The 21436-nt window shown below is 39.9% G+C and overlaps 1 protein-coding gene across 1 annotated transcript in view; it reads right to left on the reverse strand.

Annotated features, from left to right (window-relative positions):
* NUDT3 (nudix hydrolase 3) overlaps window positions 1-21436 on the reverse strand; it is a 38106-nt gene that overhangs the window by 11420 nt on the left and 5250 nt on the right. The window lies entirely within an intron of this gene.

Raw genomic sequence — 21436 nt, forward strand, 5'->3', positions numbered from 1 at the left:
TGGCAAGTGAAGAATCTATCAATTTCCAGGAGAATTATGGCATTAAAAATGTGTATTATGCCAAAAATCTTTTATTTATTCCATACTCTTCCATCAGTGTTTAAGAAGAAGCAATTTGATGAGTGGGACAAGAAAATAAAATTATGGGTATTTAATCAAAAAAGACCAAGGGTAATGAACAAATTAGTATATATGTCTAAGAATCTTATGGGTTGGGGAATTCCGAAACTACAGGAATATTATGAGGCATTTCAAATAAAAAATTTAATGGGAATCCAAGTAGACAAAAAGGATAGATGGGTCAAATTTGAAAATGAGATAAATGAGAATATAGGCAGATTTGGAATATATTCAAGCTGTTCAAAAATAGAAAGACAAAAATTAACAGGACCCCGAAAAGTGATGCTGGAAATGTGGGAGAAATGGAAAGAGTTATGGATGCCAGGGATTCTGGATATGGCGCCATTAGGAAGCATGGTCAGTAAGGAGGGGGGTCAAGCGATAGGATCTCTACAAAGACAAGGTCTACATAAAGTAGCACATTTGTATAATGAAAGAGGGGAGTTGATAACATTTTCAAACTTCATGGAAATAGGTGGTGTCGAGAATTGGTTGGTATTAAGAGGCATTTGGGAGAAGATAAAAGCTCCAGAATTAAAGGAGAATGTATAATGAAGAATTGTATAAAAATATACGATGAGACGAAGGGGAAAATATTAGGGGTTTTATATAAATATATGATTGAAGACCAAGTGTTTATGGTAAGAGCTATTATGGGAAAATGGCAACAAGATGGAGTAACAGACATAGATTGTATTAAACAAATAATAGAAAACATACATAAGATAAAAATAGAGAAATATGCAGAATTAGAGAAGAAGCTAATGTTAAAATGGTATAGAACACCAAAACAATTGGCATATATGATAAGAGGTTTTAGTCCAAAGTGTTGGCATTGTGGTGAAAAAAATGTAATCTATATTCATATGTGGTTGGAATGTCCAGAGGTGAAACATTTGTGGATATATATCATATATCGAAAAATATGTAAAAGTAAAAATAAGGATAAGTATAGATCTGTTATTTATAGGTATAATGGATTATGGAATAATAGAACAAAGGAAAATGTTATTTAAATTTATGATCAGAGCAGTCCATGCATTAATAGCATTGGGTTGGAAAGATAAAAGTATCTGGACAATACAGAAATGGATGGAATATATATGGGAACAAATACAACTAGAAATCTTTGAAGTAATGACAAGAAATCAAACATGGCAAGAATAACAAAAGGCCATTCTGTGGATCTGGACTGAATTCATAGACTGGCTAAATGAAGTTGGAATCATAGAAGGAAACTGGAAAAGAAGAACAGAAAGAATGAACCTGCTGCTGCACATTTGAAGAACAGAAGGAAGAAAACGGGGGTGGGGGTGGGGTAGGGTGGGAAAAAAGGGGGGTAAAAGGATATGGATGATGTTATAAAATGTTGTAAAGCATAAACAAGAAATGATCCAAAATATCAAAAAAAAAATTTAAAAAAATTATTATTCCAGAATATGAGACTAATACTAAGTAAAGCAATTTATATAAAGATTGCCTTCAAATTACCACATACAACCATTTTTAAAAGTTGAATTTTTTTGCTTTTTTTACAAAATGGTACAGCAATTTTTGCAGCAATTAGTAAACACAACATCCTAAATTTTCTTTTCTTACTGTAAAACACAATAATTCAACTGGTATAACAACACTAATCATTTGTTCTATAACACCATCTTTTAAAAAGAAAAATGAGATGTTATTGTACCAATATAATAAGTTTGCTTCACTGTTGAAGGATTCTAATACCATTGGTTTGTATTTTTAAGTTGTCTTTCAACTGAGATGCCTAAAAAGTCCAGAAAGATTAACTTTTGCTTGGATTCTGAAATAGTTAAGCAAATTATTTTCCAACTCATCTGAAAATAAGTCATGCCATGATCTAACATAGATTATAGAAGATAACTTCTTTCCTGTTCATTAACAAAGTTAGGCATGCACTGTCGAAGGCTTTCACGGCCGTATTCAACTGGTGGTTGTGAGTTTTCCGGGCTGTGTGGCCGTGGTCTGGTAGATCTTGTTCCTAATGTTTCGCCTGCATCTGTGGCTGGCATCTTCAGAGGTGTATCACAGAGAGAAGTCTGTTATACGATAGACTTCTCTCTGTGATACATGTCTGAAGATGCCAGCCACAGATGCAGGCGAAACGTGAGGAACAAGACCTACCAGACCACGGCCACACAGCCCAGAAAACCCACAACAAAAAGTTAGGCATCTTAATGGTCTCTGTAAATTTTAAAAAGTGACTTAACTTTTAATATCACATCCTATTTGAAGACCTGGTTTAACCAGTCTTTTGTTTAAGAGCTGATTTTATGACATTATTCCATCAAAAATTAATGCATTAATTTTTTCCCACTCACTGATCTCCCAATAAAATGCATCACCTCATAATGCAACTTCAGTTATTTGTTAAAACCTTAAAAGTAAAAATAAATTTCCAATCCCAGTTATACTTTTGCTGGCAGAAGGCTTAAAGAAATGACTGATAAAAAGGGGGAAGTATCTCAACCAACAATCAACAGAAAAGCCTAAAGAGTTGAGCTAAAGACAACAAAAATAGAAATACTGCATGTACTGATGGATAATTAAAAACAACAGTAAAAAAGTCTTACTAGAAGTAACTGAAGACCAAAGGCTTGCTGAGATAAAAAAAAAGTTGATCATACAAAGTTGTTGAAACATGAATTTCATAATAAACCACAAAAAATCAAATGTGTTTTGACCACTTGCACCTTCTTCAGTTGTCACCAATATACAAGCTTATCACCTACATCCCAATAGTATCCATTATAACATATTTTAGCAGGCCTGACCAGATGGTTGTTCAGTTCCAATTCTGTATGACTTAATATGGATTTCAAAAAGAAACCACAGGTCTTATATTTCAATACTGGCACACAAATAGTACAGTGTTTTATAAAGCCTGATAGCAGTAGGTATCTTCTTTAAGACCAACAGTTACTTTGATACCGGTGAAGGACAAGAACCTTCCCTTCCTCAAGAAATTTTGTAAGGAAATATGAAAAATCCTGAGCTCAAGAGAGTAAAGAGGGAAAGTACCTCCTATGTATCCTTGAGAGTGTTCTGTTCTCATTTTAATTATAATAGTTTTGGTAGGGGGCATAATTGGATCATTATCTGACTAGTCAACCAGCATCACATCTCAGTCAATGTCACACTCCATCATGGACAATATCTTCAAAACAGTCCATTTAACCACACCAGGCATGGGCTTTGGTGTCCTTTTCCCACAGAAGAGTCTCTTCCTTCCCACTCTACTACATTCAGAAGCTTTGCTACAGGGGCTCACACATCCATCTTCATTCTTGTTGTTCTAATCTTCTCAAGCAGGATGGCCTCATGGACACTTTCCCCCATGCACCAGGTTGTGACCGAAACATTACATAGGTACGCTCCTCCCTTGTAACAATCCACGTAGCTAACCTTCAGCACTCTTGGCAGCTTCCACATATCAGAGCATTCTTTGTGCTGCACCGTAAGCGGGGATGGGGAGTTCCACAATGATATACTTTTGAATGAGTTCCTAGAGGACAGTTGGGAGGTAACAGTTCTGGTTTTCTGGCCATTTTCTTCTTCATGGTTATCTATGGGGCTGGTTGGCTTGAAATGGACTCCTAAAACAGAGGCATGCCTCTAAACTTGAAAATATCAATCACAATACACCTGGAATCTCAAGTCTGTACACACTGGTCCTGCTAACTTGGCAGTGGAACTTGGCAAACTAATTCACCCTTGGCAAAATTAATTCACACTTTGTGCATGTTCCTCAGCATCAGTTAATGCCTAACTTGATAAAGGCATGGAAGAATCTGAATAACATTCCCATCAAACTCAAAAATGAAGAAAAAACCAATGTCACAACAAATATATTGTTGTTACAGGGTTTAAGAATTCCATATGTACAGACAAATCCAATGCATTTTACTCAGAAGTCACACCATATTTAATAGGGCTTTATCCCAAGAAAGTATACGCAAAATTGCTAACTTAGCATTCCGAATTAATACCATAAAATAGCCAATTGAGTCATCTATGGATGCAAAGATAGCTATTCACTCATCAAGATCCAAATCAAGCTATGTCAATTCACAAATACAGGAAATGCTCCAAATCCAAACATAATAGTCAAAAGTAATCAGAAAACTTCCAGTCTGATAAGGTTACCCTACCTCATTGGTTTCAGTTTTTCATGAAGTGAGATATGCAGTAAGGGGAAAATTCAGCTCAGCAGGATGTCATCCAACCTGAATTGTTAGCCTACCTTTCCATGCAAGAAGATTGTCCCAACTGGAATTTCTGTACACACTGCTTCCACTGCCTGCCAATCACCACCTCAATGATTCTGGGAGGGATTTCTGATTTTATACAGGCATTAATTTTGTATTCTGGAACTATGTACAGTAGACTGGGACAAAGTTACGTTTATATTCACTGACAGGTACACAAAGCAGACTGAGAGAGGCATCTGAGTCTAGATAGGTGGTAACTAGAGAAGGAACCTTCTTGGTCATGGCCCCAAAATTATGGAATTCCCTCTCCAGGAAGATTCATCTATGAATTTCAATCATTGTCTTTCACTAGTGGGTGAAGTCGTTTCTGTGTCATCTGACATACCATTACTTACCCTCCTTTTGTTTTTAATTGCTGGTTTTATGTATGTAAGTTTAAAAGGTATGTTTTCATGTCTTTTTAATTGTTTAACTTTATGGCCCTAACTGGGCAGAAAGGTATAGAAATGTCTTGAATAAATAAATGTAAATAAATAGATGAAGAGGTTGGCCATAAAAGGCAGCCAGCCTACTTGCCATGCAGGAAACAAATGTTTTCTTCGCACATGCTGGATGATAAACAACCTTTGTTCTCTTAACAGTCTACTTTTTCTACTAAGGAGGTCACAGATGCAAAAGCTTCTTCCTTTGATATTGAAGAGCAAGTACTCATATTTAGGAGACCAAGATGATGACAATAAAGTGATGATAAAGAATCAGTGTGTGACACTATCCAAAATTTCTCAGGAATCTATGATATACTTAAATAAATTGCAGGGATGGATCAACATGCATGAGTCTGCTTGTCCATGCATAAAGCAAGGCGATTGTTTTTAAATAAAACTTGAAGACATGGGCAAAGGAAGCTAACCCTGTCCCGCATCCAATCTTACCTTACTTTGGCTCCATTGTTTGAAGCAAAATTGGCCAAGCTCCAATATGGGAAGTCAGCCAGTCTGGGAGAAAAACGCTGAAAGAAATGGAGGCAGCGAGTTAGCGGGAAGAGCAGAGTTCAGCTCCCTTTACCCGCATGCTCCATTTCTATAAACAACAAAACTACAGATACCCCAATCCCTACTAGAGGATAACAGGTCGTGCTGGCAGGGGCTGATGGGATTTGTAGTCCATGAACATCTGGAGAGCCGAATGCAGATAACTGAAAGGGGACAAAAGCCTGCCAATTCAGGTAAACCATGCTATTCTGCAGGGAAGAAGTTTGATTGCCTATAGAATAGGAACACTTTCCTCAAATCTGCCTGAAATTTGGAAGGTAGGAATCCTTGCATGAGGGGAAAACCCCTGAAAATTTCATGCTTCCAGAGAGTGGGGATGAAGCTGCAGCAAGAAATGTATTTTCCATTACAAACAAAGGAAATGGTGATTGCTTTCCTAACACGACTAGCTTTAATTCCGGTATTAAAATACCCATCTCAAGTTCTTAGACCAAAATAAAAGCTGAATACGTTTTTGGAGGTCCTTATATTTTTATTTTCTCATAACCCAGACATCCCGGGAAAGAAAGCCTTGAAAGCATAGATGACCTTCTATTCACTATTAAAATGTAGCCATAATGATCAGAGAACCCTTCTTCATTCCTTATTCTGCAACTAGCTGTAGCAAACCTAGAACATGAACTGTCACATGAGTGATCTTCTAAAAATATTTATATCCTGCCATTCTTTGCAGCTCAAGGCAGCTAACAAGTTTAGATTTTTTAAAAGCTCAATTAAAAATATACTAAATAACCCCTCTCCCCTCTATGAAATTTCTTGTCTTGGCAACATGCCTTAACCAGACATCCCTGTGAGCCAATTTCAAACCCCTTCACACATATTTTACAAAGTAAATACCAGGTTTAAAATTTGTCCTGTTCCTTAATACAATTTCTGTACACGTGGGAGAAGTGGGAGAAGAAAAGTTATTCTCCCTTTGAGCTCAAGGATATCTGGGTGTTTTCCACTGACCACTCAGAGGAGGCAGGAATAAATTAATTCTTTGCTTCCTAGCATGCCCACTTTTCCTCCAGTTCTTTCCTGCCTCCAAGGAGAGCAGTTGTGGCCAGTTGCCTGTCCTGCACTTCTGTATTTTTATTCTTATTTTTCTATTTCTACTCAGGCTCTGTTCTTTGTTTTTCTACAACCACCACCCCAATTTCTCTCTAATCTGGCAATGAGAGAGGAACACAGTCCGTGCCTTTGAGGCCTGTGTTAAAGAGGCTTTCTGAGCACAAAGCTCAGGAGCAGTTTGTTTTCTCCCATGCAGCCAAGCGGGGAGAAAAAAAGGAGTCTTTTACTTCCTCCAAGAAGGAGGATGCTCTGGTAACTGCTGGAACCGCTCAGCAGCCAATTTGGGCAAGCACATTCCCAGAGAGGGCTGCCTTAACCCAAGCTTCCATTGTGGAGCTCAGTCATCAGGCTGCTCCTGCCTCCAGTAATTTTGGCGGTATATCACAGAGGGAAGTCTGTTACAACTCACCACAACCAGTTGAATCCGGCCGTGAAAGCCTTCAACAATTTAAGAAAGGTTTCTCCTTTGGCAAGAAATGGAGCATAGAGAGTGATTCTGGATTTAAAATTTGTGAAACGATTCATGAAGTTACGTCACTTCCGCATGGAGACAAGGTCCATAGCAGAATCTATGCAACCAGGTGAATACATCATGTCTATTGACCGTTCCGAGGCATATCTTTGCATTCCCATCTTCAAGGGACACTGGCGACACCTACAGTTTGGCATAGGGAAAGATCGTTTTCAGTTTCGAGCTCTACCAGTCAGCCTGTGCACTGCCCCCAGAGTGTTCTCCTTATAGTGATCCTCAGAGAGAAGGGACTTCATCTTCATCCATATTAGACAACATTCTGATCAGATCAGATTCCAAACAGCAAGCTCATCTGGATTGCTAGCAAACTGTTTGTATCAACGGAGAAGCCAAAGAAGTTAAGGGCCAAGATAACAGTCGTCATGAACAGCAAAGGAGTTCCTTTCTATCTTTGATCAGCCCTATGGAGCTTCTCACTGCTTGTTCAGAAGCAGTTCTATGGGGTCGTTTCCATTCTAGAGTTCTGCAGCAATTCTTCCGATCCTTCCAATTCCAGGTTACCAGCAAGGCTTACCTGGTGGTGGTGGTGCCTCACCTGGTCAAGGTCAGCCTCCTTTGGTGGACCAAGCTGTCCAATGTGAATCAAGAAAAATCCTTTTGGATCAGCTCTACCAAGCAGATTTTTACTGATGCCAGCTTGTCACGTTGGGGGGCAACAATGGAGGATCGTCCAGTCCAGGGTGTCCGATCAATCTCTTGGAAATGAGGGCCATCTACTTAGCTCTTCACCACTTCCAATCTCTGCTGGAAGGGTTTCATGTTCTTTTCAGAATGGACAATGTGGTGGCTAATAGGCACCTAAATAGAAAAGGAGGACCCAAATCCTCACTACTTCAAAGGAGGAGTAAAAGATCTTCTCTTGGGTAGAGCTTCATTTATTGTCCCTTCACACGGAGCATAGCCAGGGAAAACACAATGTCCAAGCAGATTGGTTGAGTCAACAACAGATTCATCTCAGAGAATGATTCTTAAAGAGGGAAGTCCTCCTTCTGATTGTTCAACAGATGGGAATGCTAGTATTAGATCTTTTTGCCTCCAACCTGAATTTCCAAGCACCCAGACTCTTTTCACGGTTTTAACTTCCATGGCGGAAGCAAAGGATGCACTGTCTATCAGAAGGCCACCAGGTCTTCTTTACACATTTCCTCTCCTTCTGTCTGTTCCAAGACCTTTACGGAAGATTTGTGAGGAGAAGGCAGAGGTGAACTTGGTAACTTCTTGATGGCTGATACGTCCTTGGTTCTCCAACATTCTTCAGATGTCTGAACGAAATCATTCAGACTGACTCAGGCCAGAGATCTAGTACACCTCAGTCCTGTGCTACGCCCAGAACCAGAACAGTGGATGGCATGGAGATTGAAAGGGGGAACCTGATTGCCAAAGGCTACAGTCATGAGGTTACCAATACAATCCTTGACTCCAAAAGAGCATCCACTAGAAGGATACATAACACCACCTGGAAGGCATTCATTAGGTGGTGCTGGAGAAAGAAGGTAGATCCCATTGCTCCTGAGGTTAAGCATGCATTTGACTTTCTGCAGGATGGTCTGGACTCTGGTCTACGATGTTCTATGCTTCATAAGCAGGTGGCAGCCATAGCCTCGGTGGTCCAGGACCTAGCTAGGTGGAGTCCTACTTTACATCCTCAAATCACAATATTCCTAAAAGGAGCACCTCTCAAACACAAACCAAGTAAGCACTATTTCCCAACTGGAAATTGAATACTGTGTTACATACCTTAACCAGACATCCCTGTGAGCCAATTTCAAACATCTCTCTAAAATATATTCAGATGAAGACAATCTTTCTAGATGCAATCACATCAGCTCAGCGAGTCTCTGAATTGAGTGCCTTGTCAGTTAAACTGTCCCTGCATATCTTCCATAGGGATAAGCATCCCAAGGAGATATACTGGCATAAGCTTGATGTGCGACAGTCCTTGAAGGCATTTCTGATCAGGACTCAGGATTCCAGAAAATCAAAAGAATTGTTCATTTCGGTAGCTAAGCACAATTAAGGATCCAAACTATCTTCTCAAACAATTAGCAAGGGTCTTTCAGAGTGCCTTGAAGAGGCTTATAAGGTGCAGAATCTGGCAGTTCAGGCAGGGATCCCGGCTCACTCGGTTCGCAATGCCTCCACCAATGCCGCCTTTAATAACAATGCTTTGAGGGAAGAGATCTGCAAAGCAGTTCACATGGTCATCAGTTTCTACGCTTGGAGTCAGGCACTCCAAGCTAAAGGTGTCCAGTGCTGCAGATGCAAGGTTTGGTCGTAAAGAGTTTCAACACATTCTGAATAAGGAAAATGACCCCCACCCATAGCTATTGTGACACTGCTAGGGGAGGTCACCCAGATGTCCTCAAGCTGAAAGGAAGAATGACCACTGGTACTTACCCATGAAAGGTCCTTCTCCTTTGAGCAGAAGAGGATATCTGCCCTCCCAAGTCGTCATTTTCCTTTCAAGTCTACCAGGAAACTGCATTGTATAATTCTTGTTTCTTATGAGCTCAAGTTTTCTATGAGCTCAAGCTTATTTGTGTTACTTCTCCAAGTTATGCTCCCTTGTGTGGTCTTTTCCTCTGTGCTTCCTTTAACTGTTAATTCATGAAGAGAGTAGTGTTTTTGTTTCCTAATGTAAGGTATGAGACTGCTTGTTGGAGTTTCCAGATAGGAGAAGTGAGCATGTTCCAGCACAGCTAGGAAGCAAATAATTAATTTATTCCTGCCTTCTCTGATTGGTCAGTGGAAAACACCCAGACGTTCTCTTCTGCTCAAAGGAGAAGGACGCTTCACGGGTAAGTACCAATGGTTGGTCTCAAGGAATTTCTGTTGATTGCTGGATGCCTTTTATTATATACTGGAATTCTGCTGAATGTATGAAATTGGTTAAACTATGTTCAGTTTAAATTATTTGTTCTGACATTAAAAAAAAGATGTACATTTAATACATTGAATTATATAACAATAATGATATATTATTACTTTATCTGATGCTTGATGGGGTTTTGTATACTATTTTTTTTTTATTTCTTGAAGATGGATGGACACCATCAAGGAAGATGTGCGTGCTGCCAACCTGAGTCCTGCAGATGCACAAAACCTGTGGAAACGACAGTCACAGTGCTAACCCCTCCCCTGGGAAAATAGCCTAGAAAGAAGAAGTCACAATGATACTGTTCTACTTTAGAAAGCCATAGTGAAGCAAAGAGGAAATTCTGTATGATAGGGAAATACTGTAAAAAAACTCTGCTTCCAAATAATTTTAGATGGAGACACTCACAGTTGACCTTAACAAGAAATTCTTGTTACATAGATTAAATCTATTGCCCAGAACTAGAGAACTGTAGTAGATTTAAAATAGGTGTGGACCAACAACAGGGCTTTTTCAGTGGTGGCACTTTGACTTTACAATGGAATCTACTCTTTTATCATTTAGATCCCAAAGTTTTTTTTCTTTATCCAGGCTTTTAACTGAAAGGTTCAGTCTTTATAGCTTATTTTTACGCTTTTTTTCTTGCTCATTTTAATATTGATAATTTTCAGTATATTGTTTTTCTGATTTTATTGGTGAGTCACCTCAAGCACATCCCTGGAGAAGTGGCACATACATTTTCTAAATAAACCAACAGTAGACAAACCTATATTCAGGAACATCACTGCTACATTCCTGAAACATCATTCAGAAATATCATTGCTATATCCTGTTCTGAAAGGATCCTTTCCAGGGAGAGTCTCCTCAAATATAGGCCCATAGTCATTTTAAGCTAGCTTTACATACAAGTCCAAAGGATATACTAGCCCACAAAGAGTTTACTAGCCTCCTCTTATAATGCATTAAAATTAAGTTTTGATAAAGTCTGGTGAACATGGCAGACATTAAGTCTCTTGGCACGCAATGGGTATTCATCACACCACGGTTTGTTATTTGAATAATACTGCTTATTCCAAAACATGGCAGATCCAAAGGAAACACACATCCTATTTGGGCAAGCAACCCAACTTTCCAGATTTCAATTTTCAGCTGTACATTTTTTACCATTTGTTGTAACATTACTTGTAGCCCACCACTACTTTTAAGATAATAGTTTAATTGACTGTTCTCTCTCACACACACTTTCTCTTCCAAAGAAAGAAAGGCTTTAAAAAAGGAAGTATCAAGTTGCTGCAGGTTAACTTCCAAGGAGAGCTTTCACTGCTACCAGATAGCCTTTCACACATAACTTCATCACATGTGTCCAGCATCTCTGATCTCCAACTGAAATTAAACTGGCAGAATAAAAGAACAAAATCTAGCAGAAACCTAACCTTTACAGCTGTTTACAAAAGCACATTAAAATGTGAACACAAAACAAGTTTGTCTTGCCCAGTCAGTGAAATTTAATTAAAGGAAAGGAACCTGATCTATAGAAACAAAAGATGAATAATACTTTAGTTAGGCAAAACAATGAAATTGTGCATAACCCAAGTGAGAATGATTATGAATTTTTTGTCTGTACTCAGTAGACAAACAGCAGATTTGAAAGCGGAAAACTTTCCTCATTTGACTATTTTTATGCTGTTATGACGGAGCAACTTTCCTCTCTTCATGTCACACACCCTTTCTTAACTACTCAGTTTGCTTAATGGAAGTTATCACTAAACAAAAGGTGCCAGCATTTACAATTCCCCTCTCTTGCACATTCAACTTTTGGCATGAATACTAATCTAGTTTAATCGAGCACGAACAATAAACTGCAACAGCTCTTCTCTCTTCTGCATGCTGAAAGTGTGGTCAGCTCCCTCAAAAGACAGAAGTCCTGTAAAGACCTCTTAGGGCTCTGATGTTAGGCTATGATCTACTCTTGTGCGTGTATATTTCACTAAGGGTTATGTTGTGCCACATGTACTGAAAAATAGAGTACATGATGCAGGCAATGTACAATACAAACATAAGAAGACATCTAACAGGACAAAGGCCATTTCTGCACACAGAACTTACCACATTTTGAATGTGTTCTCGATCCCATTGTTTACCTCAATGCTTGTCTGCACTCCTGTGCAGCAGTTGTGTAGTGGTTAAGGCAGGTGCATTCTAATCTGGAGGAACCGGGCTTGATTCCCCGCTCTGCCGCTTGAGCTGTGGAGGCTTATCTGGGGAATTCAGATTAGCCTGTGCACTCCAACACACACCAGCTGTTTTCACAGCTTTTCGGAGCTCTCTCAGCCCCACCCACCTCACAGGGTGTTTGTTGTGAGGGGGGAAGGGAAAGGAGTTTGTAAGCCCCTTTGAGTCTCCTACAGGAGAGAAAGGGGGGATATAAATCCAAACTCTTTTTCTTCTTCTCGAAACATGGTTTTCTGGCCACCATGATTTCCCCCCTTTTTCCTTGCATGCACTACAACAATGCTACATATCTTCTCAGATTCAATGGTCCATAAAAGTGGGGGGCAGGGAGAAAACCAACAAAAACAGGAAAAATTAAGAGGAGACGGATAAAGGAATTAGGTTGAGGACCAAAAAATAGCCCAGCAAGCACTGAAGGGATGCTTTTGGCAATGCATGGGGGTAGGGTAGGAGCAGCCTGCCATTATGGTGGGAAAGAACGTTTCAGTATGATCTCATTATGAGGGAAGCCAGCTCAGAAACGTTTCAACAAGAAACATCACTGTAGAAGTGTTTTCAGAAACAATGGATACAAAGGTAGTTGGAAACATTTTCACAACCAAAAAGGGGAAAATCGGTGTGGAACTCTGCAGAATAAACGTTTTATTTATGGGCTAGGAATGACAAAAATGCCTTGTGCATAAAAGGACACAGAACTCATGGAAATATATTTTAACCCCCAGTCCACAACAAAGTTACTGACAACCTACTTCAAACTTCAATGCACACAGAATTCAACAGCAAGGCAACATAACAGCAGAGAAACTGCCTCAACTACAGTAAAACTGTCAATCCACTTAGTCTCCACGGTATTTCTTTTGCTCAGCCAGGTGGAATACAAGTTCTTTCAACATACGCTTTAGATAAACCTGATCACTGTGGGTGAAACTGTCCTTCAGTTACAGAGGCAGACATTGTCTCCTCTAGAACAGAATTTTGATTAGGCTTATACTCACTTAAGGGACAACCCATCTCCATAGTATTCATCATTTAACTTCAAGACTGATCTCAGAAAACTATGTATGTATCTTTCTACTAGTGAACCTAACAATAAAATTCTTAACAGTAGAGGGCACCCACAGCCAACTGGGCCAGCCACTAAGTAACGGTTTCTATGCACACTCAGATAATTCCCAGATATTTAAAAAATCCCATCATCACTCCTAAAAGGCCCAACAAATACTGAACAATGCTCACTGCACTTCAGGAGACAAGGAACATTATGACTGCTTGAGCATTAGAAGACAGGAGAGGAGAGGGAAACGTCAACCTGTCAAACCCCTAATATATTAAAGTTAAAAGAGATTACATTTGGGAGATGCATGCACAATCCAGAACACAATGCGCTTTTACAAACTCAAACCATTTTTGTTATATCTATGAATATGTGGTTAGAGGTTTTCAGTAAGGAAAGTAGTACTTCCGATCGTAACTGCACACACACACTCAGGACTCTTTACACAGCCTCAACATCCTAGAATGAAGATGGGACACTAGAGAGTTGTGTTTTATGACTGATTCTGACTCCTCTAAGAAATTCCCTCCCAACTCCCCCATATTATATCAGGAAGCAGAAGTAAAAATACTCCCTTCCTGCATTGTACCAATCTAGTCAAGAGCAAGATAAGCAATACCTTCAATTACCCAAAGCAATTACACTTAATTTAGAGCTGGGTAAGCAGGAATTCATGTACCTAGTCCTAGCGCTGTGGGAACAAAATTGGATTTCATTATTAATATTGATATCTTAAATATTATAAATGTTCTGCATGTGTTCCAACTATTAGTAACATTTTAAAAATGAAAACCATAATCAATGAAACACACAGGTTCAACCAACAAAGTACTTCAACTGTGTTACTGATATCATGAAATAAAGCCCATTGTGTTAAAAAATACAATTGGGTCTAGAAACTAATTGTGCCAGGGCAAGAGATGTGGATGGGACATATCTACCGAAAATGGCACCCAGTGCAAACACTGAAACTGCACCCCCCCCCCTCAATGTTGCCAAGGCAACATGGTGCCTGTGAAGATGAGGGGAGTTCTCCCCATCTCCATTGGAACCCTCCCCCTTGGTTTGTAAAGCTGGATCCCGGCTTTGCAAAAGGCAAAGGTTTAAATGCCTGAAGGTCAGGAGAGCTGCCACCAGGATCCTAACCTACTCTCATAGGTAAAAAGGGCAACCACAGAAATGAACACAGAAGCAGAATTATGAAACAAGCACCTAATGCATACTACAATTATTTTGCCAAGCCAATTTTTACATTTTCTCAACAAGGTTCAAACAGGTATAGTCTGTCTTAATGGAAATTAAAATTAAATTATTAAACAATATTTTAATTACGGTAGTTAACTATTCAGTAAATAATGGATGCATAATCCAACTGAGTTATACATTTGAAGACTTATGATTTCAGTGACAGTTAAGCATGTGCGCAATACTTCTATTTGTTTTTCAGTTGCAGTTAGCATTATCTAAGTTGTGTTTTGACTTTTTAAAAAAACTACAAAATTGAGACAACACTTTCTGAAAGCTCCCTGTGGTGTACATAGTCCCATTAGAGACTGCTCATCTGTGAGAGGATATATCAAGAATTAGACTCTAATACTCCACTATCCATGACCTTTCAGCAAAGTTATCAAATAGCAGAGTCAGAATGAAGGACAGAGGTGACTGCCCAGCAAAGCTTGAAAACAAACTGTGTCTGGGCCCTGCAAATCAAAGAACATGAAAGGCACTGCAGACTAATTCAGCCAGAAAAATCGGCAATAGCAGAACACGTGATAAACCAAGCTGGGCACAGAACATTATTTGAAAACACAGAAATTCTGGACTACTCTGACAACTACTATGTCAGACTACACAGAGAAGCCATTGAAATCCACGAGCACATGGACAATTTCAACAGAAAGGAAGAAACCATGAAAATGAACAAAATTTGGCTACCAGTACTGAAAAACATTACAATCAAGATAGTGACTAATGAACACCACCCAGACAAAGGATGTCTCCAGGCAGTAAGCAATCAAAGGGATCAAAAGGCTAGGCAACTACTATGCAGATGCCCTTACTAATTGATTATGCTATCTTCATGGTTACTCACATGCTAAATGGGTGGATACCATCCAACACATGCAAATCAAGCTTGCTAACTGCACCCTTTACACTTGTTAACAGGCAAATGGTTCTTTCTCCCACCCTGGACATTCCACAGGTATATACTCCACTTGCTTAACTACCATCAGTCCTCTGAAGATGCCAGCCACAGATGCAGACGAAATGTCAGGAAAAAATGCTACTAGAACATGGCCATACAGCTCGGAAACCACACAACACCCTTTTGTTAAAATATTAGCTAAGATGCAGTTCACTGGTTATTGCCTCCAAAACATCTCAAGATCTCAAGCTTTAAAGTCACATGTTTTGGGAAATCAATTAAGCCAAAATAGATATAATAGGTATATCAGAGTTTTCCAGTGATTCGTAGTCAGCCCAAGTGACATCCAGCTGTGATATAGAATGCTTATAGAGAATAACAATAGCAAAGTTTGTTACAAGAATGCAAACGTGCACATAAAATATTCTCTTGGAGAAATACAGCTTCCTTATATATCTAACCAGCACCACAAAATCATTACAACATGTTAGATTTTGTAGCCATTATTACTTTTTAACAGCAAAACACTTATATAAGAGAATATTTATATAGTGAAATAGAATTATTATTGATATGACTTTTAATATGTAGTCATTTCAGAAAATGAAGTAGATTGTGTCTACTGAAAAAGTACCCTTCATTCAGCAGAGGGGTGGGGATTTCGCTAAAACCAGCACCCAATGCAGACCCCCACTCTGGCCACCAAGTGGGTTGAAAGGATCCTCTTATCCCTACAAGCAAAATTTCAGGAGACTCAGCAGATGGAGGCAGATATGTTACATTCTGCAAGTTTTGAGCCACTCACTGTTCATTACATAAAAGGAACTGTACTAAAGATTCTTAAATGTTTATGTTGTCTCTACTTTGGATAATGAAGAAAACTCACTAATAAATTTTAATAACAACCATCATGATTCAAAACATAAATTAACTGACAACACAGCAACATGGTTATTTCTTCATACTATCAAAAAAGTTGTATTCTATTCCCTTTCAGGGAATTATTCACTTTCAGTTCTATTGGAGATATAACAGATACACATCTAGGAAACAATAAACTAAATGAAAGTAAATGGAACAATAACAGCACCCTGTAAGGCGTCAGATGTCAGAAATAAGGCCTTTAGCAAACAAGCCAAGGAACCTTATTTTCTGTTCTACGATATATTGTCGAAGGCTTTCACAGCTGGATTCAACTGGTTGTGGTGGGTTTTCAAGATACACCTCTGAGAGAAGTCTGTTACACACTGTGTCTAGTGAGAAGGGAATGTTTAGTGGGGTATATATTGTCCATGTCCCAGGGTGGGGAACCAATCGGTAAGTGTTTAGGTGGAACTTGCTATGCAAAGGTGTGATTGAGTGCACTGTATTGCGGGTGGGGTTATCAGTCCATTTACATTTGTAGTCGCATTTGCATTCTACAATAGTTCTATGATAGTTTGCAGCCAAGCTTCTGGTCTACAGCACCATCCGGCAGATGGCCAGTTCATGTACTGCAACTTACAGCCTAGTTAGTATCAGTGGACTTGAGAAGCTAATGAAGTCTCACCTTGAACGATCTGTTTCCCACTGCATGAAAGCCCTGCCTGTGCATAATTGAACTATTCACCATTTTGCCATTTCTCCCATACCCTAATCTGTTATGTGGGAACCTTAAGTAAAGGATACAGTGAAGTAGCTAAGAATGTTACTCAAAAAAAAATCAACTCTAGATCAGCACATAGCTGTAGGTAAGATGCCTCAGCCCCACATCTGCAGGTACAGTAAAACCTGATGTACTTCAAAATGTTTTTGCAAGGATCAATAAGACAGAAAATAGTCAGAGCTTTGCATGTGTTACCACAGTCTATACAAATATAGATTTCAATTAAACTTATCCTAAATAAAAACATAAAGGCACTTTAAAAACAATATTCTTTTGTGCTTCTGCTGCAAAAGACTGGCAAGATAACCTCTTTGAATTTTATGCTTGGTAAATTGCTTAGAAGCACATTTTCTCGTTTGGCTTATTTCATGGCATGGCACTCCAAATATCACAATCAATGCTGTAACTAAAAGGAACTACTGTATTTATTTGCACAAGCTCACTCCTTCCAGTGACCACACAGAAGAGTGCACTCAGGATGAGCTAATCTAACTCCATCCCAATTCTTCTGATGGCAATGTCTGGCAAGAAATCAGTCCCTTTTATCCCAGTTTCTTTTTTTACATCCAGAATCAAATTTCTTTCCGCCAGGTCATATGATGTGCTCAACTGAGCATGGAAGCAGTAGACCTTTGCCAAATCCCATGCCATGTCATACCAATTCACGTCACCCTCCATTGTTGTAAATCTTTCATTCTGTGTGCTTCCCTAATGGGGAGGCTCGCTTTTGAGGATCAAAGTCTCTCATTTTCTCAATTATACTTTGGAAAAGCTATTCCTATAGTGAGTTCAGTTTTTGCCAAAATTTATACACGTTATCTCAGAAGTCGCACTGAATCCAATGAAGCTTTTTCGCAAATATACCCAGGACTACTCCTTTAAGGACTACCAAAAATGGGGGAGGGGGGAGAATTGCACTTGCCTATAACTGTTGTTCACTGAGTGTCTTCTGTGCATACAGGACTGACTACGTAGGTTCAGGCCAGCAACAAAGATCTGACCAGAAAGCTTCTGGAAGCTTTGAAGCACTAGGAGCGCTCTCACATCTATGGAGAAGAGTGGGCTGAATTCCCAACCAAATTTTCATGTGAAAGGAGATGGGGAGAGCACTCCTTCCTCAGTTCTCACATCACCACTATGGAATAATACCATTGGAAGCAACAGAGAGAGATGTATACCTGCAAAGAAGACACTTAATGAACAACAGTTACAGGTAAGTGCAACTTTGTTTTCATTGTTGTATCTTCAGTGCAGTCCCACATGGAAGCATACCAAGCTCACTTAGCATGGAGGCAGTTGTGGGCTTGGTAGTGAAATAATGACTGTAACAGGCTCTCCCAACAGCTGCATTTTGCCTGGAATCTATATCAGTGGAGCAATGTTGGAGGAAAGTGGATGTAGCAAACCAGATCATTGCCTTACAGATGTCACAAAGGTCGACCCAGGCAAGAAAAGCAGCTGAAGGGGCTTGGACCTGGTAGAATGAGCCCTAACTTGAAGTGGATAATCCACCTTGGCATTGGAGTAGGCTAACATAATGGCAGAAACTACCCAACTAGAAATGGTTTGGGAAGAAGTAACTTTTCCCTTCTTAGGATCCTTAAAGCATTTTTGCATTGCTGAAAAGATTTTGTATGACTTAAGTAAAAAAGGAATGCCCTCCTAACATCAAGTTAGGAGGACAGGATCAAGTGGACAGGGGTGAACCGGTGGACATTGTCTACTTGGATTTCCAAAAGGCTTTTGACAAAGTTCCTCACCAGAGACTGTTGAGAAAACTCAGCAATCAAGGAATAAGAGGGGAAGTCCTCCTATGGATTAAAAACTGGTTGAGAAACAGGAAACAAAGAGTGGGTGTAAATGGGAAGTTCTCACAATGGAGAGATGTCGGGAGTGGCGTCCCCCAAGGATCCGTGTTGGGACCAGTGCTCTTTAACCTATTCATAAGTGACCTGGAAGTAGGGGTGGGTAGCGTGGTGGCCAAGTTTGCAGATGATACCAAATTATGTAGGGTGGTGAGAACCACAAAGGATTGCGAAGAGCTCCAAGCGGACCTTGATAAATTAGGTGAGTGGGCTCAGAAATGGCAAATGCAGTTCAATGTAGCAAAATGTAAAGTGATGCACATAGGGGCAAAAAATACAAACTTCACATACACGCTACAGGGGTCAGTGCTATCAGTCACAGACCAGGAAAGGGATTTAGGCATCTTAGTTGATAGTTCCATGGGAATGTCAACTCAATGAATGGCTGCTGTAAAAAAGGCAAACTCTATGCTGGGGATCATTAGAAAAGGAATTGATAATAAAACTGCAAAGATTGTCATGCCCTTATATAAAGCAGTGGTGCGACTGCACTTGGAGTACTGTGTCCAGTTCTGGTCGCCGCATCTCAAAAAGGATATTGAGGAGATAGAAAAAGTGCAGAGAAGGGCAACAAGGATGATTGAGGGACTGGAGCACCTTCCCTATGAGGAGAGGCTGCAGCGTTTGGGACTCTTTAGTTTGGAGAGGCGGCGGCTGAGGGGGGATATGATTGAAGTCTACAAAATTATGCATGGGGTAGAAAATGTTGACAGAGAGAAATTTTTCTCTCTTTCTCACAATACTAGAACCAGGGGGCATTCATTGAAAATGCTGGGGGGAAGAATTAGAACTAATAAAAGGAAACACTTCTTCACGCAACGTGTGATTGGTGTTTGGAATATGCTGCCACAGGAGGTGGTGATGGCCACTAACCTGGATAGCTTTAAAAGGGGCTTGGACAGATTTATGGAGGAGAAGTCGATTTATGGCTACCAATCTTGATCCTCCTTGATCTGAGATTGCAAATGCCTTAACAGACCAGGTGACCGGGAGCAACAGCCGCAGAAGGCCATTGCGTTCACATCCTACATGTGAGCTCCCAAAGGCACCTGGTGGGCCACTGCGAGTAGCAGAGAGCTGGACTAGATGGACTTTGGTCTGATCCAGCTGGCTTGTTCTTATGTTCTTAAGTGTATGGAGTGATAATTTACCTTTGAACTTAGGGATTTGGGGAAAACACCAGCAGGTGTTGCGATTTATGGAAATGGAAAATTACCTTAGGCCTAAATTCTAAACCAGGACATAGGACCACCTTAGCAGGATCCAATCTGGTGAATGGAGAGTCTACTATGAGAGTAGGTAACTCTCCTATTCTCCTGGCAGAGGTGACAGTGACCAGGAAGGCAACTTTATAACACACAAATGACAAGTCAGACATTGTCAGAAGCTCAAAGGGTTTATGTATAATCTGTGACAATACCAAAGACAAACTCCAAACAGGGAGAGGAGGTTTACACACAGGCTATAGATTAGTTAGGTCTCAAAAATATTTTTGGAATCAAGTGCTGAGAATACAGAATAAGGGCCAACAGGTACGTGGAATCCAGAAATTTCAGCAAAGCAAAACTTGATAGAAGTAGCTAAACCAGTATCTTTTAAATACAAGAAATATTTTAAAATGTCAGTGAAGGGCAGGTTTCAGCCCCAGACCTTGGGATAGTGGACATTTGGAAGTACAGAACTTTCATGTGGAGGGGTTTCACAATGCTATTAACACCTGCACAACCCTACCTAAATCTGGTATTTGAACTGGATAAATCAGGCCATCAAGTGCAGAGAAGACAGGTGTGATGGAGAATAGACCCTATCATGAGAAGGTTGTCCTCGTTAGGAAGGACCCTGAAATTTTCCTGACATAACCTGAAGAGGGTGGAAAATCTAAACCTTTTTGGCTAATAAGGGGCTATGAGGATCACTCTTGATTGGCTGGAGAACTCCTTTGCTATGATCTTGTGAAAAAGATGGAAGGGAAAGAAGCATAATACAAGTGACCCAACAAGTATAGCTGAACAACATCTCTCAGGGAGCTCTTGCCCCTTCCCATCCTGGAGCAGAAGAGGAGGCACTTTGCACTGGTCTTGGTGGAAAATAGGTCTATATGAGGGAACTTCCATTCTTTGAAAATGGGAATTAAGTGTTGAGGGTTCAAAGACCATTCATGAGTGGAAAACGCCCACTTGCTGAGGAAATCAAGAGTAGTGTTGCTCTCTCTAGCCACATGGATGGCCACCAGGGAAATTTCACATATGGTTCACTGCCAAAATTGGGAGGCCTCAGTACAGAGGGACCTGGATCTCATATCCTCTTGCTTGTTGATGTAATATTTGGCAGCTGTCTGTGATGTCTTTGCAATGAAGAGACATTTTCCTGTGACTGAAAGAGATGCAAGAACGTACCTGACCATTCTGATTTCAAACAGGTTTATATACATGTTAAATTCATCCTCTGTCCAATGACCCCAAACTTGCAGGAAATTGCAGAAAACTCCCCAACCGATTAGGGAAACATTAGGGAAAATGTAAATGTTAAGGACATGAGGAAAAATTCCTAACTGTACAAGTTTTAGCAAATTATCTAGGGACACCCAGCAATGGAGCAACCTAAAATCACTTTGGGTATTGAGAGCT

The sequence above is a fragment of the Sphaerodactylus townsendi genome, linkage group LG05 (assembly GCF_021028975.2).
Source record: "Sphaerodactylus townsendi isolate TG3544 linkage group LG05, MPM_Stown_v2.3, whole genome shotgun sequence".
NCBI lineage: Eukaryota > Metazoa > Chordata > Lepidosauria > Squamata > Sphaerodactylidae > Sphaerodactylus > Sphaerodactylus townsendi.